A 13,260-nucleotide genomic window follows, 5' to 3' on the forward strand; every position below is an offset into this window, starting at 1 on the left:
CTTAAATAACCCATTTAGTTATTGTCAATGGGTGGGGTGAATTACACTTATTTTACCAACACAGATTTTTAGAAACAGTAGGCTATACGGTCCGCTGAACATCATCGCTGTTCAGACAGCTGGGGTTGTCTGCTGGTTGCTAACGGATTGTGATAGAGAGAGACTGAAACTGATCGTCCAAAACAACAAACTTTTTTCCACATCAATAAATATGTCGAACATTCGCAAGACGAGAAACACACGCTGGAATAACATGTTCAAGAAACCTTTTATTTTGACAATGCCTACCGTGTTACATTTATCGTAAATACACATGTACACATGTGGATGTTAGATGACTTTAATGAATTCAACCCAGAAGAGGGTGTGAAATATCTTAAAACGTTTAAAAGGGTCTTAACACCATATATAAGAGAGCATCAGCCTACGTTTTCTGACAACTTTGGTACACGCATTTGGTTAAAGAAAGTCCCAAATCTAAAATAAAACCCTTATTATAACGGTGCGGACAGAATTACATTTTATTGTGTAATAAACACATATTCACAGTTGATTTTAAGGTGTCATTTTTTAAAAACAAACCCCAGAAGATGAATTGACAATGTCTTTAATCGTTTAAAAAAGTTTCTTAACGTATGGATATGAACACGCATCCGCTTATGTTCTCTATTGTAAGCGCAGGACCGCAATCTAATGGTGTGAACAGAATATTGTGCATGAAAAGATTAAGATTTTATTTAGTTAAAAATAAAAAGCCTTAATCTAAAGAATGTGTTATTGGCGGACCCCGGTGGTTTTGGCACAGTGCTATACCCATGCTGAATATTTCATTAAATAAAATTGTGTTGTTACAAACTTTTAGATACTGCATTGTTTGCCATAAAATAGGTTGTGATCTAAAATAAACCTTTTACTTTTTGACAGAGTTATCATATTACACATTACCACGGCAGTTTTAAAAGACATTAGTTTACAAGCAGCCCCCTAATGTGAATTATCTCAAACACCCAGACGCTCACAGAGCAGCTTCTGTTTAAGGCTTATCAGAAAAATATAGCTTATAGTTAAATAGATAATAGTACATTTAAGGGTAACCAGTTACAACTAAAATATTTTATTCTTGTGTGACTTTAAAAAGTCTCTTGACAAAACAAACGTATTATCAAGTTGTATTTATAAGATACACGCAGACATTTGTCCTAAAATCTAAAATAATAATTTATGTTTTTGTCAGAGCAGACAATATAAGACTCTTTGTATAATATGCGCATATTCACACATGTTTTAAGAATACTTTAATTAAAAATAAACCCTAAAATGTGGTTAAGACGTCTTAAAAACATTTAAAAAGTTTATTAACGTCAGATACAAGTTCTCTGACACCATCGGTGCATGTGTTAATCAGATCCTTGGTTAAAGAATCCCCTAAATCTAAAATAAAACCCCTATTTTGCCATAGTGGACAAAATTACATTTTATTAAGGTTATTTTAAAACGGCATATATGAACACACACCCGGCGCTTTGTCAGGCTCCGCCGGATCTTTAATACTCGTGAAACTATAGAGCAGGTTATGAAAAGGTTCACAGAGTTCCTGAAACCGTTTAAAATTTTATTTAGTTTAGACTATCGTCTAAAGATTGTAGTAATGACTCAGGTCTTTGCTTAAACTATACCCGTATATGGAATATTTAATTAAATAACTTGTGATGTTACAAACAAAAGTTTTAATTATAGCATTGTTCATGATTTGTCTAAATCTAAAATAAACATTTACTTTTTTGACCCCCGTAATGGGTTTTAGAAATCTTTACTCGCTTTACAACACGTACCCCTGTGAATGAATGCATGGCTTGTGAGACAGTAGGGAGGAGGGGTGAGTGCTGACATCGAATGCCAAAACACGAGCTGTCACACACGAGCCGTCATTAAACATAACAGCATACGCTTGACATAAAACACACGCAGTCATTTGACCTAAAATCTAAAATAATAATTTATTTTTGTCAGAGCAGACAATATAAGACTCATTGTATAATATACACATTTTCATACATGTTTTAAGAAGCCTTTAATTAAAAATAAACCCTAAAATGAGGTGAAAACGTCTTAAACAATCTCTGTGGACATATCAAACTAGGTATCCAATATCCGAAATGTTTTAAATCCAATTTGTCACAAAATGTTTAAAATGTCCCCCAGACAAATCCAAAAAGTCTCTGATTTTTCTCTTTTTTAAAGATACGTCCAAAGCGTTGTGGTCTGTATCCTAACCTGTAAACAGATAAAAACAAGTTATTAGGACAAATATCTAAATAAAACAATTAAAACTTTTTTCTTATACAATATAAACGTACCGTGGAGATCCGCTATATATTTTGCAATAGTACACACAACGTTCGCTTTACCGCTGATATCCAAACCTTTAAAACAGATAACACATGTTATTAGAAAATATTAAAACAAACCAGTTTGTTTAAATCTATTGTAACATGATTAAATAAATACACACCGGACAACACGAACCACTCGGTGTCTCTTTGTTCCAAGATTTCCGTGTTACGCTGCTGGTGGTTCTAGTCTCGGTCTGACTTTTTTGTTCATTCCACTCTTCACCGCGATTTACCAGGAATAGTTAATACCAGTTTAGACAATTTCGCTGCAATACCAGAGATCGAATTTTTAGTTTTTAAATAAATCAGACAAAATACTGGAACGAACACAGCGAAACACATACATACCAATAGACTTGAGTATAACAGTTCTGCTCCATCCAACCTGAGTCCGGGAGATCTCTTGTCGCTCCCCAATAAAAGTTCGGTCATAAACTTTCAAAGATTACATCACACGAACCCCACACAAACACACACTGACATAATATCATCATCAGAAAACTTTGTGTCTGAACAGAAAATAGACTAGTTCGATAGAAAATATCGGCTTTAAGCGTAGCCAGGTACATCTAATATATATATATATATATATATATATATATATATATATATATATATATATATATTTCGTGATTGCCTTTAAATAAACTTATGCTGTTGCAAAACTTTAGATTCAACAACACACCCGCGGTGTGACAGTCAGTATTGAGAAGCGCACGGGGCGAGCACAGGAGGGAGGATGGTTGAGATCTGACATCAAATGTCAATAAACAGCAAATGTCGAAACACGAGCCGTCATTAAACATAACAGCATACGCGTGACATAAAACACACTCAGGAAAAACAATCACTCTAAATGACCGGCAATAAAACCATTAAATACTTTCTGTCTAAAGTTGACAACTTGTACAGATTTTGATTGATGGGCCCGCCCCCCTGTCAAAGGGTCATAAAACACGACCTGTCAGCGGGGTGGGGGAGGGGGTCATAAAAGTTTGACGAATGGTGGCCCGTTATAACTACTAATGTTGCTGTTGACACAGCATGGATAGGAAGCAACAGACGACTGAAAAGAAAAAAAGCAATTTATTATGTATCTAACTATAAATCTGCTAAGGTTAGAAATAACAGAGAGAGGGTTGAAGGGATGAAGAACAATGAATAACTTTTTATTCATTTCGATTAACCTGTTTAATGGTGCAGGAATTGAAACTGCTGGAAGGAAAGATGAATGGTCCCATTTAATTGGTCATAAGGACTGTGTAGTTACTCACATCAGTAATCGGCTGACAAAAGACAATTGAACAGTCTTGCAACCAATGCTGGCATCTTTTCCAGACTTATTTTGACGTGGAGCTTTGTTTTTTGTTGATTTGATCTGTAAGTGCTTGTGGAGGGTGGGGCGGTGGGCGGGACTTATCTGGCAATGACAATTATATATGATTTGTTTAGAATTGTTTAAGGCTGATTGATCTGGTTAAATTTATCTATATTTCTCCCTGAGTGTGTCTGTCTCGCAGTAGTATTTACTGGAAACCATTAATCCAGTTAGATCAATATAATCTGACAGTCAACATGTTTCTCCTCTTTAAACAAAGAGTCACTTAACAAAGTGTTATATGGATCTCAACATCATATAACCACTGTTGAAAAGTTAAATAGATAATTTCTTATTTATTTACATTTTGCAAGATGTATGAAATCTTTTAAGCGCAGCTGTACCTTTGTTAATATAAGATTACAGTGGATTTATGGTAAATCAATAAATTGTTATTCTTTAGTTTTTCCACTGGTGACTTTCATTGATTCTGACTTTTCTTTGAAGTATAGTCGTTGTAGTAATCTGTGGTGTTAATGTTGCGTAAATAGTAAAATTAGTTATTATAATCTGCATTACGTCGTATAGTTTTTTAATGTATCAGTGCTCCTTGTTTACTTTGTTGAAAGTTGAACATTCTCTATGCTGAACCTGAAGCACTGCTTTGCTCTCCTTTGTGCTTCTCCTTAAGTCTGAGTGGAGTGGGTGGCATCCCATAATCCCTTTCCAGGTTGTGATCTGCATCTTCAGCCTTTCAAAGACTTGTGCGAGTGTGTGTAGGTTCTAAAGAGAGAAAAGGATGCTAGACAGCTGGCTATAGTCATATGTGCTGTGAAAAATAAACATTTTCTGTTGCCCCTATACAGGAATAGACTGAGAACAAAAATAAACAGCCCATGTCAGTTTTTACAATGTGAGCAGTGCAATAAAGCGTCTCTTTTATCAAAAACCCTTTAGACGCATCTGCAGCAGGCACTTATTTTGACAAGACATGTGATTCACATAGGATCACTTGACACGCACATATTTTGTAAAAAGGAACCACACACATAACGGGCTACATACATGTTTTGACGAACTTCCATCAAGTGCCCTCTAAAAAATATGTCACTGGCCACCACTGGAGAATAGGTTGGAGAGGAGATAAAGTGTAGGTTTGTGCTTCACCGAAAACAAATTTATTTGGGAGCAGTGATGCTTTTGAAATTTGGTTGCACTGGTGTCTCATTCTGAGAGCGTTCTTTGTTTTATGTGCTGAAACCGACTGAGATGTATTTAATGTTTGTCTTTAAAGTATTGACCTTATCCATCTTTATTGTGTCATTTTTTGGTATCTCATTTAATGCATAATTTACTTACATTTGTGTTAATCATAGAGCAATGTTGACAAAACTGTGTCCCACTAATACATCACAGAGATTAATTGAATGCTAACAGAAAGAGAAATACTGTGTAGTCACTACTGCTTACAGAACTACCACTGGCACTGCACCAGTATACTTTTACACCTTCCTACATTCCTACACCCCATCCAGAACCTCAGCAAATGAGCGGCACCTTGTGATACCTTCCCGAAAGGGCACTAAATCACTTTCCAACTCATTCTCCTTCATTACTCCTTGCTGGTGATCTTCCAATGGTAGTGCGGTCAACCACATCTCTCATAGCACTAACTCTCTCTCTCTCTCTCTCTCTCTCTCTCTCGCTCTTTTTCCCTCCAAGTATTGTTTTGGAATTGTGAAATCTTTTACTTGGTAGTATAAGCACTTCTTGTATTATTGTCTCCCTATGACAAATCCCTTTATTGTTTCCTAGTTTTTGTAAGTCGCTTTAGCGTCTGCTAAATGTAAATGGAGTACAGTCAGTCAAACACTTATATTGATAAACCATTAATCACTTAGACACAAACGCACACGTGTAAGTCACATGCCAAAGAGTGTGCATTCTGTTGAAACTGCTATTAGATTAAAAGATGAAATGCTCTGTAATCAGGCAATGAGGTAAGAGAATGAGTTCATCGGTGGTGTGTGTTTGTGCATTTAAGCGTTTTTGTATAAGGACATTCAGCTGCCTACACCATTAAAAAAATAAGGTTTATCAAAGGGTTCTTTGTCATGCTGTATGGTTCCATCAAGAACCTTTAACACCACAGAACCTTCCTATTGCACAAATAAAATGCAAAAAATTATGATGCAAATCATATTTGTCCCGAATCGTTAACTAACATAGGCTGAGAATGTGCGTGTTCGATGTGCGATGCCTGACTGCGACATGATGCAGCGCTGCTCGGTATGCGACCTCCTAAAGAAACAAATGGTTATTTTAAGAACCTTTGACTGAAGATTTTCTTAGAAAACCAAAAAAGATAATTTTAGGGCCTCACTGCTTTACCACCTTTATTTTAAGGATTGTAAGAAAGCTAAATCATTGCATTAGGCGGTGTTTCTATGAAAGTGTTTTTCCGGCATCCAGCGTATTTTTTGTTAAAGCTTTAAGCTGGATATACAACTTAATTCATTCAAAAACAGTAAACTAATCAAATATGATTATATTTAGATTATGTATTTTATTTAGGTTTAGGTAACTGTATTGTCATGTGTTTGTCAATTTTTACAAGACACAAGCCCTTATTATCATGAGAGTAAAATTAAAGAGAAGACTCTTATCACATAGAAACAGGTGTGAAAATGACAGTATGTGGGCGAAAGGCACTGACACACACACACACACACACACACACACACACACACACACACACACACACACACACACACACACACACACGCACACGCACACGCACACGCACACGCACACGCACACGCACACAGTAAATAAGCTTTGAAGCAATTCTGCCTGCAGGGTTTCTGTCCGCCCTAATGCACATTTATTTCGTGGAAGCAAGTGGTCTGATTGGTGTGTATTTGCTAAAGCTGTTTACGCAGTTCTTCCTCCTTTCTTTCCTCGAAAAAAAAGTGTACTGGCTTATATTCACAATCACAAAGATGTATGATTTGTGTAGATCTGCGTTAGTGAGTTATTTACTTATGGTCAGGCTCCTGTGTATTGTTTTTTTATATCTTACAAATATTTTTTACAAATTATATTATCACCATTTTAACTGTTTGTATTCAAGCTAAACAAATTGGTGTTAAAACTTCGTGTTTTTTCACCATGAATTGAGAATGCTCAAAAGATGGTCATGTGTGACAGTAAGGAAATAGGAAATCTTCAAAAAGACCTTTACAATGGAGTTAACAAAATCAAGATCTGAAATTTGACGAGTCAGTGACCTATGGATATTGCAGGAACAAACCTGTTTTTAAAGGCACAATATGTCATTTTCGCCATTATAGAATTAGCTAAACAACAATAGGGTGCCATTCGTGCCATTCTTCCCAGACGCGTCCTGTCCAAGATTTTGGGTGCGTCTTCCGGAAGTTGTATTTGTCGACCGCATACGTCATATAGGATTATTATTATTGTTATTACAGAAAACCAACTGTTACATTTTAAGGTAAGAATGAAACTACGATTGTATGTCTTCTGTTTTTTACTGAATGGCGTATGCGGTCAACAATTACGACTTCCGGAAGACGCACCGAAATCCTGGACAGGATGCGTCCGGGTAGAATGGCACGTATGGTCACCCCTAAACAACAACAATGGCGTAGCTTCATAACGCTACAGTAAGTATCACATAGCCACGCAACGGTAAGCTTTTGAATTGCGATATTTTGATGTCACACGCTGATCTGTCTGTGCAGTGCCACATGAAGTCAAACACACCAATCAGGCAGAAAAAGCAGAAACTGAGGATAAACCGAACATAATACTATTGACAAGCGATCCTAAAATGTCAATAAAAAAGGGACAAAAGCCTGTCACTGGGACGTACACTTTAATAAGGTCCAAATATGTTCAATTTATGTACAGATATAAACCCAGTGGTAGCTTTTTACCTTTTTTTCCTGACAGTGTCTGAACAGGGGTGTTTTGCTAGTGCAAATTCTCTTAATTCAAACATTGCTGAAAACATTTGGGATAATGTAAAACATACAAATATATAACACTAGTGGTTTTTAAAACATATTTTCTCTTTAAATCAAGGTTAAAATGAAGAAACTGTCACAATCCTGTCAGCTTTCATATATTTTTGTGTCTTGTTTATTGTGACAGGATCATGGCATTGGTACCTCTCTGTAATGATGTCTTGTGGGCGAAGTGTTTCCCAGTTTTGAGTCTGGCCCCGCCCCATTGTTATCAATTAATGATTCATTATTAGTTACTCCTCTTACCTGTTTACCTTGATTAGTTTCCCTATTTAATGTGTTTTCTGTCTTGTACTCGTTCATTGTCTTCAATGTGTTTTGCTACTTTGGTCACATTACGGTTTGTCTTGTTTGCTTCCTCGAGTGCTTTCTGTTATTTTCTAAAACTAATTTTTGTTGAGAGCTGTCTGCATTTGGGTTCTGTCTTTGAAAATCATGACATTTTTAATGTGGTTTCAGATTCTATTTTCAAACTAATTACCCATTCAGAAACACAGGTGCGTTTTAATACAAACCTGTGTAGGACTCAGACATACCTGATGCTCACAGTCCACCGATTTCTCTCTGGTGAGATCAGGGAGCAGCAGGTTTCTGGAGAAGCGTTTGTTGGCTCAGTGGGGTGCTAATGTCTTTTTATGTGCGGGCAGATCCCTGATGCTTCTGAGCAGGGTGTGTATACAGACGTCTGCTGCTCCAATGGAGTGTGTAGCTGTGATCACCCCTCTAAACCCTGTGAAGACAGTAAGCTTAGACACACACTACATAAATGACACAATAGGAGACACACGTTTCACTCTCTCAGTGTGAATTTAAGACTTGTGATGTGGGATGGTTTGTTGTGTGTGTATACCTTATACTTGCCATTTTCCATGAGACAGACTGTGTTGTCTTACCTAGTAATGTGTAATGTTGCAGTAATGTCACAGGAACTCAATGACAGTATTTTAAAATGACAGACTAAAACGCTAAACCCCATAAAAAAAAAAACTATCACGCAGTTGTAAGAGTATTTTGTATTTTGGAAAAGTTCTATGAAGACTTAACGTCAGCACGATCACACAAATTTACGTGAAATAGTCACACATTATTTTGCTCAGTTTTGCGTGTCACATATTTCCACCAAGTTACGTGCCCGTGCCACGCATTTAGTTTCCGTGTCAGTTTCACGTATTGGTTACTCAACTGTTTTTCCTATTTTTAAACAATTGTCGCTTCGGTTTGGGGTTAGATTTGCTGTTTGCGTTAGGATGTCACTTTAAGTTTTGGTTTATACAATTTTTTTCGTATGCTTTTTTAACCATTGTCACCTGACGTTAGGGTTAGAGTTGGGTAAGGATGTCATTTTATGTAACAGAAAGTTGTTCTAATCCCAAACCGAAGCGACAATTGTAAGAAAATAGGAAAAACAGTTGAGTAACCAATACGTGACACTGGCACGGCAAAGAAATGCATGGCACGGGCACGTAAAATGGTGGAAATACGTGACAACGGCACGCAAAACTAAGGCAAAATAATGCGTGACTATTTCAAGTATTTTGTAAGACATGTTTCTTAACGTTTATAGGGGTTGAAAGAGTTTTTTTTCTTTTTTAAAAGATGTAGACAAAGTGAATTTATACTGACACAGTTGGATTTTTGTTACATAAAATGTTTTGACAGGCTGTTTAAACTGGTAATTGTTTTCTTTGAGGTGTAAATAAAATTTTATTACATTTCAACAATTTAAATTTTGGACTTAAAGGGATAGTTCACTGAAAAATTTAAATTGTTATTATTTACTCATACCCTCAAGTTAATCCAAATCTGTATTTCTTTAATTTTCTAAATTACACATTGCACCTAAATTATTGTGCATATTAGTAGCTCAAAGGTAAGATAATGGTACCAAATATATACACATCTGTACCTAAATAGCACATATAAGGACCTTTTTAAAGGGTATCGTCCCAGTGACAGCTTTTGTACCATTTTTTTCTGAGAGTGTGTTAGCTGTTTATGTTGCCAAGCAACATTGCAGCTTGGCAAATTGATACATTTATATCGGCTTCATTAACATTTATATCTACAACAGCACGGCTTAACCAATCAGAATTCAGCTTTGAAGCATTTATCATTTAAAAACTTTGAAATTGAGTAATAAAAATAATAGCATTTGAAGGGCCAAAACAGATTTAGATTTGATGGTTTTATACCTTTTTCATTGTATCAACTCTTATCTCTCTATCACCGCTCTCTTTCTCTACCTGACTTTGCAATTGTGTTTGTTTGTGTAAAATATGCGTGCCTATTTGTCAGCATCCAATTCCATCAACTAATGTTATTTTTCTCTGTCAGTGTGTGCAGGCTTTTTGTGTGTCATTTTCTCATTTAATGAGGACTTGTTTCTTTCTGTTTCCATGGTAATGTCAAGATAATAATGCCTCTGTGCCTCCTCAAAACGTCTGACAACGCAGTGGGTTGTCTGTGACATCCCAACTTACAAGGCATTGTGTCCCACACGAGCCTGTGAGTGGTACCGCCTCACTTATGGGTGAGTGAAATAGAGGAACTTCAATTTATCTGAATCTGTTAAAAAGACTAAACAGACAGAAAGACAGACTATGAGAGAGTGAACTATTTCACTGAGACTACAGCAGACTTAATAGACTCGCTTGTATAAAACATGACAGCTCTCAGAGTCTGTGTGGTAACTGCATAGCCTATCTCTCTCCGTGCATTAACATCAGGGAAATGTTCATGGTTTAAGACAAGTTAAGCTCTAATCATGTTTTAACATCATGATCCAGGACTAGGTCTCAGTTATATTAGGACATTAAGTAGTTTATACAAACATAATTTCACCAAAAACAATACTGGTGTGCATCTTGAGACAAAACAATGTCACTGATGTATATTAAGATGCAGTACTGTGCAAAAGTCTTAGGCCATCATGCATTTGTTGTTTTTGCAATTGTATAGTGATCATATAATTATTTCTCAGTCTCTTTATTAAAATACAACCAGAGAATACAGCACATTTGTAGTTTCAAAATACTGTATAAAAGTATAAGCTGAAGTGTCAAGTATTCAGGGTAAACTCCCCTTTCACCTTAATAAAATTAAATCCTAATTTCTAATTCTAATCAAATGACTTCAGGACTTCAGTCTTCTGAAAAAAGCTCAAGATGTGTTTCGTGCCAAGAGAAGTCGCACTAAATACTGACTGATGCCAGAAAAAAAATGTAATTCTGTTTTGTTTCAATTTGTGTACATATTTCCTGTATTTTCTGTTTGTATTAAAAAATAAATATGGATGGACATTAAACCTTTGCTAAAACAACAAAGCTGGTGGTAGTGGCTAATACTTTTGCACAGATCTATATGTCAGGGCAATATGTAAGATGTTTAAGCTTAATATTATTTATTTTGACTAGAGATTAGGTTTTTTATAACTTATAAAATATAGTTGAAATAAGTCAACTTCATTTTATAAGCTGTAATAACTCAATATAAATAAGTTAAAACTGTCACGGGTGTCAAGACAAGAACCCAGGTGCAGACGGATGTATACAAAAAAACACTGATGAGTTTAATTAAAGAGACAAAACAGAAAAACAAAACCCACGAGGGGGCAAAACATCACAAATACAAGATAACAAAACACTGACTAAACTAGAAACTTACAAACAAACTCTACTAAAATAACAATAAACTAAACAGGATCGTTTCAGGACACGATACTCACAATAAGAAAGACAAACGCACAAGCAAAGAACATCAAGCACAAGGACTTTAAATAGGGACAAAATAAATTACATACACCTGGAAATCATTACAAGTAGGATCGGGGAAAAAGTGACGAGACCCGGGAAATGCGTGGTCAGAATCAACCAATACTAAAACCACGCATCTCCCACATAAAACATACTGCCAGGACCCTGTCACAAAGACTAGATATAATTCACGACATGATTCTGACAGGATCCTAACAAAAACGACTTGTAACTTGTAAGTCTGAGTTGATTAAACAAAAGTGTGTGTATTGTGTATAACAAAAATAACAGCAATAACAAACAAATTAAAATCCAAAAAGTAAGTGAAAATTAGAAATATGAGTAATATCATTACTAACTTAATAATAACACTGAGAGAATGAAAACATTGCTTTGGAAGTACAATGCACAAAAAACAAGCCATAAGACATAAAATAAATTATCCGGCTTGTGTTCTGGCTTTGAACTCCTGCCTCATTTATATTCTTTTGAACTAACAAACACAAAGTGGTTTCACACAGTAAATCCGCTTGCACTGAAAACAAATACATTCCTGTTAGAGCGAGAAAAGAGAAATGATTGTTTCTCATTGAAAATGATTGTTGCCAATGACATACAGGCAGATCTAGTGCTGTATTCACAAGGGAATAGTGATTAACACACAACAGAAAACATCAATCTCCACGATGTGAATCTTTCTTAGTTCTCCTTTCTGCTGAAATATTCAGGCTGTGACATTTTAGTCTGAAGTTCTCTAAACCCTCAGTTCGTATACTCTTTTCCTGTCTCAGTCACTTTTTCAAAGCACTTTCTCTTGAGAAGTCTTCTGTATGTACTGTATGACTTTCATATTATAAAAGGCTCAGTGTTGAGGCTCTGAGATTCACTGTATGTGATTTTCTATGACATTTTAAACTTTTAAAGAAGTTGTTGTTTTGGTTATACATGGGGTTCTTCAATGAACTACTCCCATGAAATATAAAAAAATATTAAAACTTAATTTAAATTGTTATCATTTCACCATGTTTGGCTTTGATGATATCAAATGCTATTGTGCGTCTCATGTCGATCTTGGCATAATGTGTTTGAATCTTTTGAAACATATGGTGTGATTTTACATTTTTCTTCATTACATTACACAAGTGCCTAGAGTGTTGCAAAAGGAACCTTGATGTACAACATCAGAAACTAAAACAATTGAAACAATCAAATGGGAAGAACAAAAGCAAATTCAAAATGTATTTTGCTCTATTTGATTGCAGAAGTGCTGTATATGAGAAACATGTCCTAGCTCAAACACTGTCATTGTAATTCACTTTTCTAAGTTAATTAGTCTGGAGCTTTTATTAAAGATGAAAGCAGCAGGAAAAGACCGAGAGGGTGCAGTATAAAGTTAATTTGAATTTTTGTCAGACAATTTTAAATCTGTGATTCTGCATCACAGCAGTTAGATGTTTTAATGCAAGTAGAGTTTTACTGTTACAATAATTTTTTTAATATTTAGCAGTAAAGACAAGATTAAAGCAGTGCATTGTGTTGGAGTGTGTGTGTGTGTGAGAGAACCTACTTAAAGCAATTCTCTTACGTCACTGGAAGCTAGTTGTTATAGTTTCTAAAGTTTTAAATATGGATATTTATCTATTACACTCAGAAGGCCTTGTTTTCTCATTGGTTTTTCCTATTTTCTTAGCATTGTCGCTTGGGGTTGGGGTTAGAATCACTTTCTGTTACATTTTTAGACATCCCAA

The 13,260-nt window shown here is 35.6% G+C and overlaps 1 protein-coding gene and 1 long non-coding RNA gene across 4 annotated transcripts in view; one reads left to right on the plus strand and one right to left on the minus strand.

The window, feature by feature from the left end:
• The window catches only part of kcnf1b (potassium voltage-gated channel, subfamily F, member 1b), a 46,921-nt gene that overhangs the window by 16,275 nt on the left and 17,386 nt on the right, over window positions 1-13,260 (plus strand). The window lies entirely within an intron of this gene.
• LOC135787560 (uncharacterized) lies at window positions 1,979-2,950 on the minus strand. Of its 2 annotated transcripts, XR_010547105.2 has the most exons (4): window positions 2,742-2,950; window positions 2,513-2,659; window positions 2,358-2,423; window positions 1,979-2,274 (listed from the first exon to the last, which is right to left on the minus strand). It is a non-coding gene; the product is annotated as an uncharacterized lncRNA (long non-coding RNA). The 2 variants fall into 2 exon arrangements; XR_010547104.2 differs by having other exon boundaries at window positions 2,513-2,950.

The sequence above is a fragment of the Paramisgurnus dabryanus genome, chromosome 20 (assembly GCF_030506205.2).
Source record: "Paramisgurnus dabryanus chromosome 20, PD_genome_1.1, whole genome shotgun sequence".
Classification (NCBI taxonomy): Eukaryota; Metazoa; Chordata; class Actinopteri; order Cypriniformes; family Cobitidae; genus Paramisgurnus; species Paramisgurnus dabryanus.